Source organism: Anomaloglossus baeobatrachus, chromosome 11 (genome assembly GCF_048569485.1).
Source record: "Anomaloglossus baeobatrachus isolate aAnoBae1 chromosome 11, aAnoBae1.hap1, whole genome shotgun sequence".
NCBI classification, from domain to species: domain Eukaryota; kingdom Metazoa; phylum Chordata; class Amphibia; order Anura; family Aromobatidae; genus Anomaloglossus; species Anomaloglossus baeobatrachus.
The window spans coordinates 45482718-45502194 of record NC_134363.1 but is presented as its reverse complement, the minus strand read 5'-3'; positions in this window follow the sequence as shown (position 1 = coordinate 45502194).

Here is a 19477-nt window from a genome sequence, read left to right as displayed (position 1 = left end):
GGGGGGTATGGCAATTTTTTTCCATTTTGAGGCGAAATTGTTCCTTTGGGGGGGTATTGCAACTTTTGGCCATTTTGAGGCGAAACTGTTCCTTTGGGGGGGTATTGCAACTTTTGGCCATATTGAAGCGAAATTGTTCCTTTGGGGGGGTATTACAATTTTTGGCCATTTTGAGGCGAAATTGTTCCTTTGGGGGGGTATTGTAACTTTTGGCCATTTTGAAGCGAAATTGTTCCTTTGGGGGGGTATTGCAACTTTTGGCCATATTGAAGCGAAATTGTTCCTTTGGGGGGGTATTGCAACTTTTCGGCATTTTGAGGCGAAATTGTTCCTTTGGGGGGGTATTGCAATTTTTTGCCATATTGAGGCGAAATTGTTCCTTTGGGGGGGTATTGCAGCTTTTGGCCATTTTGAAGCGAAATTGTACCTTTGGGGTATTGCAATTTTTTGTCATTTTGAGGCGAAATTGTTCCTTTGGGGGAGTATTGCAACTTTTGGCCATTTTGAAGCGAAATTGTTCCTTTGGGGGGGTATTGCAACTTTTTGGCATTTTGAAGCGAAATTTTTCCTTTGGGGGGGTATTGCAATTTTTTTCCATTTTGAGGCGAAATTGTTCCTTTGGGGGGGTATTGCAACTTTTGGCCATTTTGAAGCGAAATTGTTCCTTTGGGGGGGTATTGCAATTTTTTGCCATTTTGAGGCGAAACTGTTCCTTTGGGGGGGTATTGCAACTTTTGGCCATATTGAAGCGAAATTGTTCCTTTGGGGGGGTATTACAATTTTTGGCCATTTTGAGGCGAAATTGTTCCTTTGGGGGGGTATTGCAACTTTTGGCCATTTTGAAGCGAAATTGTTCCTTTGGGGGGGTATTGCAACTTTTCGGCATTTTGAGGCGAAATTGTTCCTTTGGGGGGGTATTGCAATTTCTTGCCATTTTGAGGCGAAATTGTTCCTTTGGGGGGGTATTGCAACTTTTGGCCATTTTGAAGCGAAATTGTTCCTTTCGGGGGGTATTGCAACTTTTCGGCATTTTGAGGCGAAATTGTTCCTTTGGGGGGGGTATTGCAACTTTTGGCCATTTTGAGGCGAAATTGTTCCTTTCGGGGGGTATTGCAACTTTTGGTCATTTTGAAGCGAAATTGTTCCTTTGGGGGGGTATTGCAATTTTTTGCCATTTTGAGGCGAAATTGTTCCTTTGGGGGGGTATTGCAACTTTTGGCCATTTTGAAGCGAAATTGTTCCTTTGGGGGGTATTGCAACTTTTTGGCATTTTGAAGCGAAATTGTTCCTTTGGGGGGGTATTGCAATTTTTTTCCATTTTGAGGCGAAATTGTTCCTTTGGGGGGGTATTGCAACTTTTTGCCATTTTGAAGCGAAATCTTTCCTTTGGGGGGGTATTGCAATTTTTTGCCATTTTGAGGCGAAACTGTTCCTTTGGGGGGGTATTGCAACTTTTGGCCATATTGAAGCGAAATTGTTCCTTTGGGGGGGTATTACAATTTTTGGCCATTTTGAGGCGAAATTGTTCCTTTGGGGGGTATTGCAACTTTTGGCCATTTTGAAGCGAAATTGTTCCTTTGGGGGGGTATTGCAACTTTTGGCCATATTGAAGCGAAATTGTTCCTTTGGGGGGTATTACAATTTTTGGCCATTTTGAGGCGAAATTGTTCCTTTGGGGGGGTATTGCAACTTTTGGCCATTTTGAAGCGAAATTGTTCCTTTGGGGGGGTATTGCAACTTTTAGCCATATTGAAGCGAAATTGTTCCTTTGGGGGGGTATTGCAACTTTTCGGCATTTTGAGGCGAAATTGTTCCTTTGGGGGGGTATTGCAATTTCTTGCCATTTTGTGGCGAAATTGTTCCTTTGGGGGGGTATTGCAACTTTTGGCCATTTTGAAGCGAAATTGTTCCTTTCGGGGGGTATTGCAACTTTTCGGCATTTTGAGGCGAAATTGTTCCTTTGGGAAGTATTGCAACTTTTGGCCATTTTGAGGCGAAATTGTTCCTTTCGGGGGGTATTGCAACTTTTGGTCATTTTGAAGCAAAATTGTTCCTTTGGGGGGGTATTGCAATTTTTTGCCATTTTGAGGCGAAATTGTTCCTTTGGGGGGGTATTGCAACTTTTGGTCATTTTGAAGCGAAATTGTTCCTTTGGGGGGGTATTGCAACTTTTGGCCATTTTGAAGCGAAATTGTTCCTTTGGGGGGGTATTGCAACTTTTTGGCATTTTGAAGCGAAATTGTTCCTTTGGGAGGGTATTGCAATTTTTTTCCATTTTGAGGCGAAATTGTTCCTTTGGGGGGGTATTGCAACTTTTGGCCATTTTGAAGCGAAATTGTTCCTTTGGGGGGGTATTACAATTTTTGGCCATTTTGAGGTGAAATTGTTCCTTTGGGGGGTATTGCAACTTTTGGCCATTTTAAAGCGAAATTGTTCCTTTGGGGGGTATTGCAATTTTTTGCCATTTTGAGGCGGAATTGTTCCTTTGGGGGGGTATTGCAACTTTTGGCCATTTTGAGGCGAAATTGTTCCTTTCGGGGGGTATTGCAACTTTTCGGCATTTTGAAGTGAAATTGTTCCTTTGGGGGATATTGCAATTTTTTGTCATTTTGAGGCGAAATTGTTCCTTTCGGGGGGTATTGCAACTTTTCGGCATTTTGAGGCGAAATTGTTCCTTTGGGGGGGTATTGCAATTTTTTGCCATTTTGAGGCGAAACTGTTCCTTTGGGGGGTATTGCAACTTTTGGCCACATTGAAGCGAAATTGTTCCTTTGGGGGGTATTACAATTTTTGGCCATTTTGAGGCGAAATTGTTCCTTTGGGCGGGTATTGCAACTTTTGGCCATTTTGAAGCGAAATTGTTCCTTTGGGGGGGTATTGCAATTTTTTGCCGTTTTGAGGCGAAATTGTTCCTTTGGGGGGGTATTGCAACTTTTGGCCATTTTGAAGCGAAATTGTTACTTTGGGGGGTATTGCAATTTTTTGCCATTTTGAGGCAAAATTGTTCCTTTGGGGGGGTATTGCAATTTCTTGCCATTTTGAGGCGAAATTGTTCCTTTGGGGGGGTATTGCAACTTTTGGCCATTTGGAGGCGAAATTGTTCCTTTCGGGGGTATTGCAATTTTTGGTCATTTTGAAGCGAAATTGTTCCTTTGGGGGGGTATTGCAATTTTTTGCCATTTTGAGGCGAAATTGTTCCTTTGGGGGGGTATTGCAACTTTTTGGCATTTTGAAGCGAAATTGTTCCTTTGGGGGGGTATTGCAACTTTTTGGCATTTTGAAGCGAAATTGTTCCTTTGGGGGGGTATTGCAATTTTTTTCCATTTTGAGGCGAAATTGTTCCTTTGGGGGGGTATTGCAACTTTTGGCCATTTTGAAGCAAAATTGTTCCTTTGGGGGGGTATTGCAATTTTTTTGCCATTTTGAGGCGAAACTGTTCTTTTGGGGGGTATTGCAACTTTTGGCCATTTTGAAACGAAATTGTTCCTTTGGGGGGGTATTGCAATTTTTTGCCATTTTGAGGCGAAACTGTTCCTTTAGGGGGGTATTACAATTTTTGGCCATTTTGAGGCGAAATTGTTCCTTTGGGGGGGTATTGCAACTTTTGGCCATTTTGAAGCGAAATTGTTCCTTTGGGGGGGTATTGCAACTTTTGGCCATTTTAAAGCGAAATTGTTCCTTTGGGGGGTATTGCAATTTTTTTTCCATTTTGAGGCGAAATTGATCCTTTGGGGTGGTATTGCAACTTTTGGCCATTTTGAAGCGAAATTGTTCCTTTGGGGAGGTATTGCAATTTTTAGCTATTTTGAGGCGAAATTGTTCCTTTGGGGGGTATTGGAATTTTTTGCCAATTTGATGCGAAATTGTTCCTTTGAGGGGGTATTGCAACTTAAGGCCATTTTGAAGCGAAATTGTTCCTTTGGGGGGGTATTGCAATTTTTTGCCGTTTTGAGGCGAAATTGTTCCTTTGGGGGGGTATTGCAACTTTTGGCCATTTTGAAGCGAAATTGTTACTTTGGGGGGTATTGCAATTTTTTGCCATTTTGAGGCAAAATTGTTCCTTTGGGGGGGTATTGCAATTTCTTGCCATTTTGAGGCGAAATTGTTCCTTTGGGGGGGTATTGCAACTTTTGGCCATTTGGAGGCGAAATTGTTCCTTTCGGGGGTATTGCAATTTTTGGTCATTTTGAAGCGAAATTGTTCCTTTGGGGGGGTATTGCAATTTTTTGCCATTTTGAGGCGAAATTGTTCCTTTGGGGGGGTATTGCAACTTTTTGGCATTTTGAAGCGAAATTGTTCCTTTGGGGGGGTATTGCAACTTTTTGGCATTTTGAAGCGAAATTGTTCCTTTGGGGGGGTATTGCAATTTTTTTCCATTTTGAGGCGAAATTGTTCCTTTGGGGGGGTATTGCAACTTTTGGCCATTTTGAAGCAAAATTGTTCCTTTGGGGGGGTATTGCAATTTTTTTGCCATTTTGAGGCGAAACTGTTCCTTTGGGGGGGTATTGCAACTTTTGGCCATATTGAAGCGAAATTGTTCCTTTGGGGGGGTATTACAATTTTTGGCCATTTTGAGGCGAAATTGTTCCTTTGGGGGGTATTGCAACTTTTGGCCATTTTGAAGCGAAATTGTTCCTTTGGGGGGGTATTGCAACTTTTGGCCATATTGAAGCGAAATTGTTCCTTTGGGGGGGTATTACAATTTTTGGCCATTTTGAGGCGAAATTGTTCCTTTGGGGGGGTATTGCAACTTTTGGCCATTTTGAAGCGAAATTGTTCCTTTGGGGGTGTATTGCAATTTTTTGCCATTTTGAGGCGGAATTGTTCCTTTGGGGGGGTATTGCAACTTTTGGCCATTTTGAAGCGAAATTGTTCCTTTCGGGGGGTATTGCAACTTTTCGGCATTTTGAAGTGAAATTGCTCCTTTGGGGGATATTTCAATTTTTTGCCATTTTGAGGCGAAATTGTTCTTTTCGGGGGGTATTGCAACTTTTCGGCATTTTGAGGCGAAATTGTTCCTTTGGGGGGGTATTGCAATTTTTTTTCCATTTTGAGGCGAAATTGTTCCTTTCGGGGAGTATTGCAACTTTTCAGCATTTTGAAGCGAAATTGTTCCTTTGGGGGGTATTGCAATTTTTTGCCATTTTGAGGCGAAATTGTTCCTTTGGGGGGTATTGCAACTTTTGGCCACATTGAAGCGAAATTGTTCCTTTGGGGGGTATTACAATTTTTGGCCATTTTGAGGCGAAATTGTTCCTTTGGGGGGGTATTGCAACTTTTGGCCATTTTGAAGCGAAATTGTTCCTTTGGGCGGGTATTGCAACTTTTCGGCATTTTGAAGCGAAATTGTTCCTTTGGGGGGTATTGCAATTTTTTTCCATTTTGAGGCGAAATTGTTCCTTTGGGGGGTATTGCAACTTTTGGCCATTTTGAAACGAAATTGTTACTTTGGGGGGGTATTGAAATTTTTTGACATTTTGAGGCAAAACTGTTCCTTTAGGGGGGGTATTGCAACTTTTGGCCATATTGAAGCGAAATTGTTCCTTTGGGGGGGTATTACAATTTTTTGCTATTTTGAGGCGAAATTGTTCCTTTGGGGGGTATTGCAATTTTTTGCCATTTTGAGGCGAAATTGTTCCTTTGAGGGGGTATTGCAACTTTTGGCCATTTTGAAGCGAAATTGTTCCTTTGGGGGGGTATTGCAATTTTTTGCCATTTTGAGGCGAAATTGTTCCTTTGGGGGGGTATTGCAACTTTTGGCCATTTTGAAGCGAAATTGTTACTTTGGGGGGTATTGCAATTTTTTGCCATTTTGAGGCAAAATTGTTCCTTTGGGGGGTATTGCAATTTCTTGCCATTTTGAGGCGAAATTGTTCCTTTGGGAGGGTATTGCAACTTTTGGCCATTTTGAAGCGAAATTGTTCCTTTCGGGGGGTATTGCAACTTTTCGGCATTTTGAGGCGAAATTGTTCCTTTGGGGGGGTATTGCAACTTTTGGCCATTTAGAGGCGAAATTGTTCCTTTCGGGGGGTATTGCAACTTTTGGTCACTTTGAAGCGAAATTGTTCCTTTGGGGGCGTATTGCAATTTTTTGCCATTTTGAGGCGAAATTGTTCCTTTGGGGGGGTATTGCAACTTTTTGGCATTTTGAAGCGAAATTGTTCCTTTGGGGGGGTATTGCAATTTTTTTCCATTTTGAGGCGAAATTGTTCCTTTGGGGGGTATTGCAACTTTTGGCCATTTTGAAACGAAATTGTTCCTTTGGGGGGTATTGCAATTTTTTGCCATTTTGAGGCGAAACTGTTCCTTTGGGGGGGTAATGCAATTTTTTTCCATTTTGAGGCGAAAATTGTTCCTTTGGGGGGTATTGCAATTTCTTTCCATTTTGAGGCGAAATTGTTCCTTTGGGGGGGTATTGCAACTTTTGGCCATTTTGAAGCGAAATTGTTCCTTTCGGGGGGTATTGCAACTTTTCGGCATTTTGAGGCGAAATTGTTCCTTTGGGGGGGTATTGCAACTTTTGGCCATTTAGAGGCGAAATTGTTCCTTTCGGGGGGTATTGCAACTTTTGGTCATTTTGAAGCGAAATTGTTCCTTTGGGGGCGTATTGCAATTTTTTGCCATTTTGAGGCGAAATTGTTCCTTTGGGGGGTATTGCAACTTTTGGCCATTTTGAAGCGAAAATGTTCCTTTGGGGGGGTATTGCAACTTTTTGGCATTTTGAAGCGAAATTGTACCTTTGGGGGGGTATTGCAATTTTTTTCCATTTTGAGGCGAAATTGTTCCTTTGGGGGGTATTGCAACTTTTGACCATTTTGAAACGAAATTGTTCATTTGGGGGGGTATTGCAATTTTTTGCCATTTTGAGGCGAAACTGTTCCTTTAGGGGGGTATTGCAACTTTTGGCCATATTGAAGCGAAATTGTTCCTTTGGGGGGGTATTACAATTTTTGGCCATTTTGAGGCGAAATTGTTCCTTTGGGGGGGTATTGCAACTTTTGGCCATTTTGAAGCGAAATTGTTCCTTTGGGGGGGTATTGCAACTTTTGGCCATATTGAAGCGAAATTGTTCCTTTGGGGGGGTATTACAATTTTTGGCCATTTTGAGGCGAAATTGTTCCTTTGGGGGGTATTGCAACTTTTGGCCATTTTGAAGCGAAATTGTTCCTTTGGGGGGGTATTGCAATTTTTTGGCATTTTGAGGCGGAATTGTTCCTTTGGGGGGTATTGCAATTTTTTGCCATTTTGAGGCAAAATTGTTCCTTTCGGGGGGTATTGCAACTTTTCGGCATTTTGAGGCGAAATTATTCCTTTGGGGGGGTATTGCAATTTTTTTCCATTTTGAGGCGAAATTGTTCCTTTCGGGGGGTATTGCAACTTTTCAGCATTTTGAAGCGAAATTGTTCCTTTGGGGGGTATTGCAATTTTTGCCATTTTGAGGCGAAATTGTTCCTTTGGGGGGTATTGCAACTTTTGGCCACATTGAATCGAAATTGTTCCTTTGGGGGGGTATTACAATTTTTGGCCATTTTGAGGCGAAATTGTTCCTTTGGGGAAGTATTGCAACTTTTGGCTATTTTGAAGCGAAATTGTTCCTTTGGGCGGGTATTGCAACTTTTCGGCATTTTGAAGCGAAATTGTTCCTTTGGGGGGGTATTGCAATTTTTTTCCATTTTGAGGCGAAATTGTTCCTTTGGGGGGTATTGCAACTTTTGGCCATTTTGAAACGAAATTGTTCCTTTGGGGGGGTATTGCAATTTTTTGCCATTTTGAGGCGAAATTGTTCCTTTGGGGGGGGTATTGCAACTTTTGGCCATTTTGAAGCGAAATTGTTCCTTTGGGGGGGTATTGCAACTTTTTGGCATTTTGAAGCGAAATTGTTTCTTTGGGGGGTAATGCAATTTTTTTCCATTTTGAGGCGAAAATTGTTCCTTTGGGGGGGTATTGCAACTTTTGGCCATTTTAAAGCGAAATTTTTCCTTTGGGGGGGTATTGCAATTTTTTTTCCATTTTGAGGCGAAATTGATCCTTTGGGGGGTATTGCAACTTTTGGCCATTTTGAAGCGAAATTGTTCTTTTGGGGGGTATTGCAACTTTTCGGCATTTTGAAGCGAAATTGTTCCTTTGGGGGGGTATTGCAATTTTTTCCATTTTGAGGAGAAATTGTTCCTTTGGGGTGGTATTGCAACTTTTGGCCATATTGAAGCGAAATTGTTCCTTTGGGGGGTATTGCAACTTTTGGCCATTCTGAAGCGAAATTGTTCCTTTCGGGGGGTATTGCAAATTTTCGGCATTTTGAGGTGAAATTGTTCCTTTGGGGGGGGTATTGAAACTTTTGGCCATTTAGAGGCGAAATTGTTCCTTTGGGGGCGTATTGCAATTTTTTGCCATTTTGAGGCGAAATTGTTCCTTTGGGGGGGTATTGCAACTTTTGGCCATTTTGAAGCGAAATTGTTCCTTTGGGGGGGTATTGCAACTTTTGGCCATATTGAAGCGAAATTGTTCCTTTGGGGGGGTATTGCAACTTTTCGGCATTTTGAGGCGAAATTGTTCCTTTGGGGGGGTATTGCAATTTCTTGCCATTTTGAGGCGAAATTGTTCCTTTGGGGGGGTATTGCAACTTTTTGCCATTTTGAAGCGAAATTGTTCCTTTCGGGGGGTATTGCAACTTTTGGCCATTTTGAAGCGAAATTGTTCCTTTGGGGGGGTATTGCAACTTTTTGGCATTTTGAAGTGAAATTGTTCCTTTGGGGGGGTATTGCAATTTTTTTCCATTTTGAGGCGAAATTGTTCCTTTGGGGGGGTATTGCAACTTTTGGCCATTTTGAAGCGAAATTGTTCCTTTGGGGGGGTATTGCAATTTTTTGCCATTTTGAGGCGAAACTGTTCCTTTGGGGGGGTATTGCAACTTTTGGCCATATTGAAGCGAAATTGTTCCTTTGGGGGGGTATTACAATTTTTGGCTAATTTGAGGCGAAATTGTTCCTTTGGGGGGGTATTGCAACTTTTGGCCATTTTGAAGCGAAATTGTTCCTTTGGGGGGGGTATTGCAATTTTTTGCCATTTTGAGGCGAAATTGTTCCTTTCGGGGGGTATTGCAACTTTTCGGCATTTTGAAGTGAAATTGTTCCTTTGGGAGATATTGCAACTTTTCGGCATTTTGAGGCGAAATTGTTCCTTTGGGGGGGTATTGCAATTTTTTGCCATTTTGAGGCGAAACTGTTCCTTTGGGGGGGTATTGCAACTTTTGGCCATATTGAAGCGAAATTGTTCCTTTGGGGGGGTATTACAATTTTTGGCCATTTTTAGGCGAAATTGTTCCTTTGGGGGGGTATTGCAACTTTTGGCCATATTGAAGCGAAATTGTTCCTTTGGGGGGGTATTACAATTTTTGGCCATTTTGAGGCGAAATTGTTCCTTTGGGGGGGTATTGCAACTTTTGGCCATTTTGAGGCGAAATTGTTCCTTTAAGGGGTATTGCAATTTTTTGCCATTTTGAGGCGGAATTGTTCCTTTGGGGAGGTATTGCAACTTTTGGCCATTTTGAAGCGAAATTGTTTCTTTCGGGGGGTATTGCAACTTTTCGGCATTTTGAAGTGAAATTGTTCCTTTGGGGGATATTGCAATTTTTTGCCATTTTGAGGCGAAATTGTTCCTTTCGGGGGTATTGCAACTTTTCGGCATTTTGAGGCGAAATTGTTCCTTTGGGGGGTATTGCAATTTTTTGCCATTTTGAGGCGAAACTGTTCCTATGGGGGGGTATTGCAACTTTTGGCCATATTGAAGCGAAATTGTTCCTTTGGGGGGGTATTACAATTTTTGGCCATTTTGAGGCGAAATTGTTCCTTTGGGGGGGTATTGCAACTTTTGGCCATTTTGAAGCGAAATTGTTCCTTTGGGGGGGTATTGCAACTTTTGGCCATATTGAAGCGAAATTGTTCCTTTGGGGGGTATTGCAACTTTTCGGCATTTTGAGGCGAAATTGTTCCTTTGGGGGGGGTATTGCAATTTCTTGCCATTTTGAGGCGAAATTGTTCCTTTGGGGGGGTATTGCAACTTTTGGCCATTTTGAAGCGAAATTGTTCCTTTCGGGGGGTATTTCAACTTTTCGGCATTTTGAGGCGAAATTGTTCCTTTGGGGGGGTATTGCAACTTTTGGCCATTTTGAGGCGAAATTGTTCCTTTCAGGGGGTATTGCAATTTTTGGTCATTTTGAAGCGAAATTGTTCCTTTGGGGGGGTATTGCCATTTTTTGCCATTTTGAGGCGAAATTGTTCCTTTGGGGGGGTATTGCAACTTTTGGCCATTTTGAAGCGAAATTGTTCCTTTGGGGGGGTATTGCAACTTTTTGGCATTTTGGAGCGAAATTGTTCCTTTGGGGGGGTATTGCAACTTTTTGGCATTTTGAAGCGAAATTGTTCCTTTGGGGGGGTATTGCAATTTTTTTCCATTTTGAGGCGAAATTGTTCTTTTGGGGGGGTATTGCAACTTTTGGCCATTTTGAAGCGAAATTGTTCCTTTGGGGGGGTATTGCAATTTTTTGCCATTTTGAGGCGAAACTGTTCCTTTGGGGGGGTATTGCAACTTTTGGCCATATTGAAGCGAAATTGTTCCTTTGGGGGGGTATTACAATTTTTGGCCATTTTGAGGCGAAATTGTTCCTTTGGGGGGGTATTGCAACTTTTGGCCATTTTGAAGCGAAATTGTTCCTTTGGGGGGGTATTGCAACTTTTGGCCATATTGAAGCGAAATTGTTCCTTTGGGGGGGTATTGCAACTTTTGGCCATTTAGAGGCGAAATTGTTCCTTTGGGGGCGTATTGCAATTTTTTGCCATTTTGAGGCGAAATTGTTCCTTTGGGGGGGTATTGCAACTTTTGGCCATTTTGAAGCGAAATTGTTCCTTTGGGGGGGTATTGCAACTTTTGGCCATATTGAAGCGAAATTTTTCCTTTGGGGGGGTATTGCAACTTTTCGGCATTTTGAGGCGAAATTGTTCCTTTGGGGGGGTATTGCAATTTCTTGCCATTTTGAGGCGAAATTGTTCCTTTGGGGGGGTATTGCAACTTTTTGCCATTTTGAAGCGAAATTGTTCCTTTCGGGGGGTATTGCAACTTTTTGGCATTTTGAAGTGAAATTGTTCCTTTGGGGGGGTATTGCAATTTTTTTCCATTTTGAGACGAAATTGTTCCTTTGGGGGGGTATTGCAACTTTTGGCCATTTTGAAGCGAAATTGTTCCTTTGGGGGGGTATTGCAATTTTTTGCCATTTTGAGGCGAAACTGTTCCTTTGGGGGGTATTGCAACTTTTGGCCATTTTGAAGCGAAATTGTTCCTTTGGGGGGGGGTATTGCAATTTTTTGCCATTTTGAGGCGGAATTGTTCCTTTGGGGGTGTATTGCAACTTTTGGCCATTTTGAGGCGAAATTGTTCCTTTCGGGGGGTATTGCAACTTTTCGGCATTTTGAAGTGAAATTGTTCCTTTGGGAGATATTGCAACTTTTCGGCATTTTGAGGCGAAATTGTTCCTTTGGGGGGGTATTGCAATTTTTTGCCATTTTGAGGCGAAACTGTTCCTTTGGTGGGGTATTGCAACTTTTGGCCATATTGAAGCGAAATTGTTCCTTTGGGGGGTATTACAATTTTTGGCCATTTTTAGGCGAAATTGTTCCTTTGGGGGGGTATTGCAACTTTTGGCCATTTTGAAGCGAAATTGTTCCTTTGGGGGGGTATTGCAACTTTTGGCCATATTGAAGCGAAATTGTTCCTTTGGGGGGGTATTACAATTTTTGGCCATTTTGAGGCGAAATTGTTCCTTTGGGGGGGTATTGCAACTTTTGGCCATTTTGAGGCGAAATTGTTCCTTTAAGGGGTATTGCAATTTTTTGCCATTTTGAGGCGGAATTGTTCCTTTGGGGGGGTATTGCAACTTTTGGCCATTTTGAAGCGAAATTGTTCCTTTCGGGGGGTATTGCAACTTTTCGGCATTTTGAAGTGAAATTCTTCCTTTGGGGGATATTGCAATTTTTTGCCATTTTGAGGCGAAATTGTTCCTTTCGGGGGTATTGCAACTTTTCGGCATTTTGAGGCGAAATTGTTCCTTTGGGGGGTATTGCAATTTTTTGCCATTTTGAGGCGAAACTGTTCCTTTGGGTGGGTATTGCAACTTTTGGCCATATTGAAGCGAAATTGTTCCTTTGGGGGGGTATTACAATTTTTGGCCATTTTGAGGCGAAATTGTTCCTTTGGGGGGGTATTGCAACTTTTGGCCATTTTGAAGCGAAATTGTTCCTTTGGGGGGGTATTGCAACTTTTGGCCATATTGAAGCGAAATTGTTCCTTTGGGGGGGTATTGCAACTTTTCGGCATTTTGAGGCGAAATTGTTCCTTTGGGGGGGTATTGCAATTTCTTGCCATTTTGAGGCGAAATTGTTCCTTTGGGGGGGTATTGCAACTTTTGGCCATTTTGAAGCGAAATTGTTCCTTTCGGGGGGTATTGCAACTTTTCGGCATTTTGAGGCGAAATTGTTCCTTTGGGGGGGTATTGCAACTTTTGGCCATTTTGAGGCGAAATTGTTCCTTTCAGGGGGTATTGCAATTTTTGGTCATTTTGAGGCGAAATTGTTCCTTTGGGGGGGTATTGCAATTTTTTGCCATTTTGAGGCGAAATTGTTCCTTTGGGGGGGTATTGCAACTTTTGGCCATTTTGAAGCGAAATTGTTCCTTTGGGGGGGTATTGCAACTTTTTGGCATTTTGGAGCGAAATTGTTCCTTTGGGGGGGTATTGCAACTTTTTGGCATTTTGAAGCGAAATTGTTCCTTTGGGGGGGTATTGCAATTTTTTTCCATTTTGAGGCGAAATTGTTCTTTTGGGGGGGTATTGCAACTTTTGGCCATTTTGAAGCGAAATTGTTCCTTTGGGGGGTTATTGCAATTTTTTGCCATTTTGAGGCGAAACTGTTCCTTTGGGGGGGCATTGCAACTTTTGGCCATATTGAAGCGAAATTGTTCCTTTGGGGGGGTATTACAATTTTTCGCCATTTTGAGGCGAAAATGTTCCTTTGGGGGGTATTGCAACTTTTGGCCATTTTGAAGCGAAATTGTTCCTTTGGGGGGGTATTGCAACTTTTGGCCATATTGTAGCGAAATTGTTCCTTTGGGGGGTATTACAATTTTTGGCCATTTTGAGGCGAAATTGTTCCTTTGGAGGGGTATTGCAACTTTTGGCCATATTGAAGCGAAATTGTTCCTTTGGGGGGGTATTACAATTTTTGGCCATTTTGAGGCGAAATTGTTCCTTTGGGGGGGTATTGCAACTTTTGGCCATTTTGAAGCGAAATTGTTCCTTTGGGGGGGTATTGCAACTTTTGGCCATATTGAAGCGAAATTGTTCCTTTGGGGGGGTATTGCAACTTTTCGGCATTTTGAGGCGAAATTGTTCCTTTGGGGGGGTATTGCAATTTCTTGCCATTTTGAGGCGAAATTGTTCCTTTGGGGGAGTATTGCAACTTTTGGCCATTTTGAAGCGAAATTGTTCCTTTCGGGGGGTATTGCAACTTTTCGGCATTTTGAGGCGAAATTGTTCCTTTCAGGGGGTATTGCAATTTTTGGTCATTTTGAAGCGAAATTGTTCCTTTGGGGGGGTATTGCAATTTTTTGCCATTTTGAGGCGAAATTGTTCCTTTGGGGGGGTATTGCAACTTTTGGCCATTTTGAAGCGAAATTGTTCCTTTGGGGGGGTATTGCAACTTTTTGGCATTTTGGAGCGAAATTGTTCCTTTGGGGGGGTATTGCAACTTTTTGGCATTTTGAAGCGAAATTGTTCCTTTGGGGGGGTATTGCAATTTTTTTCCATTTTGAGGCGAAATTGTTCTTTTGGGGGGTATTGCAACTTTTGGCCATTTTGAAGCGAAATTGTTCCTTTGGGGGGGTATTGCAATTTTTTGCCATTTTGAGGCGAAACTGTTCCTTTGGGGGGGTATTGCAACTTTTGGCCATATTGAAGCGAAATTGTTCCTTTGGGGGGGTATTACAATTTTTGGCCATTTTGAGGCGAAATTGTTCCTTTGGGGGGGTATTGCAACTTTTGGCCATTTTGAAGCGAAATTGTTCCTTTGGGGGGGTATTGCAACTTTTGGCCATATTGTAGCGAAATTGTTCCTTTGGGGGGTATTACAATTTTTGGCCATTTTGAGGCGAAATTGTTCCTTTGGAGGGGTATTGCAACTTTTGGCCATTTTGAAGCGAAATTGTTCCTTTGGGGGGGTATTGCAATTTTTTGCCATTTTGAGGCGGAATTGTTCCTTTGGGGGGGTATTGCAACTTTTGGCCATTTTGAAGCGAAATTGTTCCTTTCGGGGGGTATTGCAACTTTTCGGCATTTTAAAGTGAAATTGTTCCTTTGGGGGATATTGCAATTTTTTGCCATTTTGAGGCGAAATTGTTCCTTTCGGGGGGTATTGCAACTTTTCGGCATTTTGAGGCGAAATTGTTCCTTTGGGGGGGTATTGCAATTTTTTTTCCATTTTGAGGCGAAATTGTTCCTTTCGGGGGGTATTGCAACTTTTTAGCATTTTGAAGCGAAATTGTTCCTTTGGGGGGTATTGCATTTTTTTGCCATTTTGAGGCGAAATTGTTCCTTTGGGGGGTATTGCAACTTTTGGCCACATTGAAGCGAAATTGTTCCTTTGTGGGGGTATTGCAACTTTTGGCCATATTGAAGCGAAATTGTTCCTTTGGGGGGGTATTGCAACTTTTGGCCATTTTGAAGCGAAATTGTTCCTTTCGGGGGGTATTGCAACTTTTCGGCATTTTGAGGCGAAATTGTTCCTTTGGGGGGTATTGCAACTTTTGGCCATTTTGAGGCGAAATTGTTCCTTTCGGGGGGTATTGCAATTTTTGGTCATTTTGAAGCGAAATTGTTCCTTTGGGGGGGTATTGCAATTTTTTGCCATTTTGAAGCGAAATTGTTCCTTTGGGGGGGTATTGCAACTTTTGGCCATATTGAAGCGAAATTGTTCCTTTGGGGGGGTATTGCAACTTTTCGGCATTTTGAGGCGAAATTGTTCCTTTGGGGGGGTATTGCAATTTCTTGCCATTTTGAGGCGAAATTGTTCCTTTGGGGGGGTATTGCAACTTTTGGCCATTTTGAAGCGAAATTGTTCCTTTCGGGGGGTATTGCAACTTTTCGGCATTTTGAGGCGAAATTGTTCCTTTGGGGGGGTATTGCAACTTTTGGCCATTTTGAGGCGAAATTGTTCCTTTCAGGGGGTATTGCAATTTTTGGTCATTTTGAAGCGAAATTGTTCCTTTGGGGGGGTATTGCAATTTTTTGCCATTTTGAGGCGAAATTGTTCCTTTGGGGGGGTATTGCAACTTTTGGCCATTTTGAAGCGAAATTGTTCCTTTGGGGGGGTATTGCAACTTTTTGGCATTTTGGAGCGAAATTGTTCCTTTGGGGGGGTATTGCAACTTTTTGGCATTTTGAAGCGAAATTGTTCCTTTGGGGGGGTATTGCAATTTTTTTCCATTTTGAGGCGAAATTGTTCTTTTGGGGGGGTATTGCAACTTTTGGCCATTTTGAAGCGAAATTGTTCCTTTGGGGGGGTATTGCAATTTTTTGCCATTTTGAGGCGAAACTGTTCCTTTGGGGGGATATTGCAACTTTTGGCCATATTGAAGCGAAATTGTTCCTTTGGGGGGGTATTACAATTTTTGGCCATTTTGAGGCGAAATTGTTCCTTTGGGGGGGTATTACAACTTTTGGCCATTTTGAAGCTAAATTGTTCCTTTGGGGGGGTATTGCAACTTTTTGGCATTTTGGAGCGAAATTGTTCCTTTGGGGGGGTATTGCAACTTTTTGGCATTTTGAAGCGAAATTGTTCCTTTGGGGGGGTATTGCAATTTTTTTCCATTTTGAGGCGAAATTGTTCTTTTGGGGGGGTATTGCAACTTTTGGCCATTTTGAAGCGAAATTGTTCCTTTGGGGGGGTATTGCAATTTTTTGCCATTTTGAGGCGAAACTGTTCCTTTGGGGGGGGTATTGCAACTTTTGGCCATATTGAAGCGAAATTGTTCCTTTGGGGGGGTATTACAATTTTTGGCCATTTTGAGGCGAAATTGTTCCTTTGGGGGGGTATTGCAACTTTTGGCCATTTTGAAGCGAAATTGTTCCTTTGGGGGGGTATTGCAACTTTTGGCCATATTGTAGCGAAATTGTTCCTTTGGGGGGTATTACAATTTTTGGCCATTTTGAGGCGAAATTGTTCCTTTGGAGGGGTATTGCAACTTTTGGCCATTTTGAAGCGAAATTGTTCCTTTGGGGGGGTATTGCAATTTTTTGCCATTTTGAGGCGGAATTGTTCCTTTGGGGGGGTATTGCAACTTTTGGCCATTTTGAAGCGAAATTGTTCCTTTCGGGGGGTATTGCAACTTTTCGGCATTTTGAAGTGAAATTGTTCCTTTGGGGGATATTGCAATTTTTTGCCATTTTGAGGCGAAATTGTTCCTTTCGGGGGGTATTGCAACTTTTCGGCATTTTGAGGCGAAATTGTTCCTTTGGGGGGGTATTGCAATTTTTTTTCCATTTTGAGGCGAAATTGTTCCTTTCGGGGGGTATTGCAACTTTTCAGCATTTTGAAGCGAAATTGTTCCTTTGGGGGGTATTGCATTTTTTTGCCATTTTGAGGCGAAATTGTTCCTTTGGGGGGTATTGCAACTTTTGGCCACATTGAAGCGAAATTGTTCCTTTGTGGGGGTATTGCAACTTTTGGCCATATTGAAGCGAAATTGTTCCTTTGGGGGGGTATTGCAACTTTTGGCCATTTTGAAGCGAAATTGTTCCTTTCGGGGGGTATTGCAACTTTTCGGCATTTTGAGGCGAAATTGTTCCTTTGGGGGGGTATTGCAACTTTTGGCCATTTTGAGGCGAAATTGTTCCTTTCGGGGGGTATTGCAATTTTTGGTCATTTTGAAGCGAAATTGTTCCTTTGGGGGGGTATTGCAATTTTTTGCCATTTTGAAGCGAAATTGTTCCTTTGGGGGGGTATTGCAACTTTTGGCCATATTGAAGCGAAATTGTTCCTTTGGGGGGGTATTGCAACTTTTCGGCATTTTGAGGCGAAATTGTTCCTTTGGGGGGGTATTGCAATTTCTTGCCATTTTGAGGCGAAATTGTTCCTTTGGGGGGGTATTGCAACTTTTGGCCATTTTGAAGCGAAATTGTTCCTTTCGGGGGGTATTGCAACTTTTCGGCATTTTGAGGCGAAATTGTTCCTTTGGGGGGGTATTGCAACTTTTGGCCATTTTGAGGCGAAATTGTTCCTTTCAGGGGGTATTGCAATTTTTGGTCATTTTGAAGCGAAATTGTTCCTTTGGGGGGGTATTGCAATTTTTTGCCATTTTGAGGCGAAATTGTTCCTTTGGGGGGGTATTGCAACTTTTGGCCATTTTGAAGCGAAATTGTTCCTTTGGGGGGGTATTGCAACTTTTTGGCATTTTGGAGCGAAATTGTTCCTTTGGGGGGGTATTGCAACTTTTTGGCATTTTGAAGCGAAATTGTTCCTTTGGGGGGGTATTGCAATTTTTTTCCATTTTGAGGCGAAATTGTTCTTTTGGGGGGGTATTGCAACTTTTGGCCATTTTGAAGCGAAATTGTTCCTTTGGGGGGGTATTGCAATTTTTTGCCATTTTGAGGCGAAACTGTTCCTTTGGGGGGGTATTGCAACTTTTGGCCATATTGAAGCGAAATTGTTCCTTTGGGGGGGTATTACAATTTTTGGCCATTTTGAGGCGAAATTGTTCCTTTGGGGGGGTATTGCAACTTTTGGCCATTTTGAAGCGAAATTGTTCCTTTGGGGGGGTATTGCAACTTTTGGCCATATTGTAGCGAAATTGTTCCTTTGGGGGGTATTACAATTTTTGGCCATTTTGAGGCGAAATTGTTCCTTTGGAGGGGTATTGCAACTTTTGGCCATATTGAAGCGAAATTGTTCCTTTGGGGGGGTATTACAATTTTTGGCCATTTTGAGGCGAAATTGTTCCTTTGGGGGGGTATTGCAACTTTTGGCCATTTTGAAGCGAAATTGTTCCTTTGGGGGGGTATTGCAACTTTTGGCCATATTGAAGCGAAATTGTTCCTTTGGGGGGGTATTGCAACTTTTCGGCATTTTGAGGCGAAATTGTTCCTTTGGGGGGGTATTGCAATTTCTTGCCATTTTGAGGCGAAATTGTTCCTTTGGGGGGGTATTGCAACTTTTGGCCATTTTGAAGCGAAATTGTTCCTTTCGGGGGGTATTGCAACTTTTCGGCATTTTGAGGCGAAATTGTTCCTTTGGGGGGGGTATTGCAACTTTTGGCCATTTTGAGGCGAAATTGTTCCTTTCAGGGGGTATTGCAATTTTTGGTCATTTTGAAGCGAAATTGTTCCTTTGGGGGGGTATTGCAATTTTTTGCCATTTTGAGGCGAAATTGTTCCTTTGGGGGGGTATTGCAACTTTTGGCCATTTTGAAGCGAAATTGTTCCTTTGGGGGGGCATTGCAACTTTTTGGCATTTTGGAGCGAAATTGTTCCTTTGGGGGGGTATTGCAACTTTTTGGCATTTTGAAGCGAAATTGTTCCTTTGGGGGGGTATTGCAATTTTTTTCCATTTTGAGGCGAAATTGTTCTTTTGAAGGGGTATTGCAACTTTTGGCCATTTTGAAGCGAAATTGTTCCTTTGGGGGGGTATTGCAATTTTTTGCCATTTTGAGGCGAAACTGTTCCTTGGGGGGGGTATTGCAACTTTTGGCCATATTGAAGCGAAATTGTTCCTTTGGGGGGGTATTACAATTTTTGGCCATTTTGAGGCGAAATTGTTCCTTTGGGGGGGTATTGCAACTTTTGGCCATTTTGAAGCGAAATTGTTCCTTTGGGGGGGTATTGCAAGTTTTGGCCATATTGTAGCGAAATTGTTCCTTTGGGGGGTATTACAATTTTTGGCCATTTTGAGGCGAAATTGTTCCTTTGGAGGGGTATTGCAACTTTTGGCCATTTTGAAGCGAAATTGTTCCTTTGGGGGGGTATTGCAATTTTTTGCCATTTTGAGGCGGAATTGTTCCTTTGGGGGGGTATTGCAACTTTTGGCCATTTTGAAGCGAAATTGTTCCTTTCGGGGGGTATTGCAACTTTTCGGCATTTTGAAGTGAAATTGTTCCTTTGGGGGATATTGCAATTTTTTGCCATTTTGAGGCGAAATTGTTCCTTTCGGGGGGTATTGCAACTTTTCGGCATTTTGAGGCGAAATTGTTCCTTTGGGGGGGTATTGCAATTTTTTTTCCATTTTGAGGCGAAATTGTTCCTTTCGGGGGGTATTGCAACTTTTCAGCATTTTGAAGCGAAATTGTTCCTTTGGGGGGTATTGCAATGTTTTGCCATTTTGAGGCGAAATTGTTCCTTTGGGGGGTATTGCAACTTTTGGCCACATTGAAGCGAAATTGTTCC